Source organism: Fukomys damarensis, unplaced genomic scaffold, assembly GCF_012274545.1.
Source record: "Fukomys damarensis isolate Sample0158 unplaced genomic scaffold, DMR_v1.0_HiC HiC_scaffold_33, whole genome shotgun sequence".
NCBI classification, from domain to species: domain Eukaryota; kingdom Metazoa; phylum Chordata; class Mammalia; order Rodentia; family Bathyergidae; genus Fukomys; species Fukomys damarensis.
In genome coordinates, this window is record NW_022900945.1 from 2106185 (window position 1) to 2107669 (window position 1485).

The following is a 1485-nucleotide window of genomic DNA, read 5'->3' on the forward strand; positions in this document are numbered from 1 at the left end:
GCCTGGGGACCCGATGGTAGCCAGGAAGGGCGGCGGCTCAGGACGCGGAAGGCTCTCCGGGTTTCAGATTTTCGAAGTGCGGGGATTGAAACAACGGGAAGTACAAATATTCCGGTCGCGAAAACCAACGCTTAGTGGGGGGCGGAGGACCCACGTTTGGTGTCCGGGACTCTGCGCCTGCATGCAACAAAGGGCCTGAAATCCGCTCCACCTGAGATACCGGGCGACAGCACCGACGCCAGCTTTTTGTTCCACTTAAGAGAAACTAAAGGACAGCAGGGAGATTTCTTTGCAATAAAAGGAGGAAGCGGGTTGATCTTCATGGGTCGGGTTTTAGCTTTCGGCTCTCCGCCGAGGGGTGGCCTTCCCAGGGACTCTGCCCGCAGGACGCAGCCTCCAGCCCTAGCCGCCTTCCCCATCCCGCCTGAGCCGAGGCTCTGACTTGCACCCTGGGTCCCGGGACTCGAAGCCTCCTGCCTGGCTCCTCGCCTGGGGTTCGCCCTCCGGGCTGCGCCCTGGTGAAGTGCAGTGGGAGGAGACCCTGGTTTGCACGATGAAGTTAGGTTGGGCCGCTTATTCCACACGGCCCTGGGCCTCGGCGAGGAGGAGGAGGAGGAGGACACGAGGCAGTGCACGTGGGGCTGGTGATTTCCAGGGTCCCAGGAGAAGCTGCCCCCAGGGAGGGACGAGGCCCCGGGGCGCCTGTGCCTCCAACCCTCACTGAGGCCTTTTTTGTTCGTGTAAATCAAAGTCCTTGACTCTACATAACAACGAATCTACATGCAGCCTGGGCTGAGGAATTAAGTGAGCTGGTGTCAGTAAAAAATGTTTGATAGCCAGGTGTGGTGCACGTCTGCGAAAGAGCTCAGCACTCTGGGAGGCTGAGGCAGGAAGATGGCAAGTTCTAGCCCAGCCTGGGCAAATTAAGCGATCTAGTGAGACCCTGTCCAATATGCAAAATGGAAAGACGGAAGGAAGGAAAAAAAGAAAGAGGAAAAAAAAGAGCTAAGGGTGAAGCCCAGTATGAAAGCACTGGGTTCAATCCCTAGTACTACAAAAAAAAAAAAAAAAAAAAAAAAAGTCCCAGGCCCGGGCTTCTAATCTGCTCTTACACGGAAAGCTAAACGGATCTAAATTTGTTTGTGTGTCGCAGCTATAAAAGTAACAAGTTGTTTCACAGTTGTGTCTGGCTAATCGGTTTTTACACAAACAGCAAATGGTACACGATTTGTGCAAACACGCAGAGGTTATTGCTAAATTTAGCTGGCACCACTGGGGAAGGGAAGGCAGGGCTTCTTGGATTCGCTTTTAGCTTCAAGAAGCTGCTGATCCAAGGCTTCTAAATGACATCGGATAACAGGGCCTCATTCCATCCCTGATCCTTTGTTACTTATAAAATTACTCGCTCATATTTCCGCGCATAGCAGCCGTGCCGGCCGCGCCTGAGGCTGAGTGGGACGCGCAGCCGCCGCAGCTTCAGGGCCG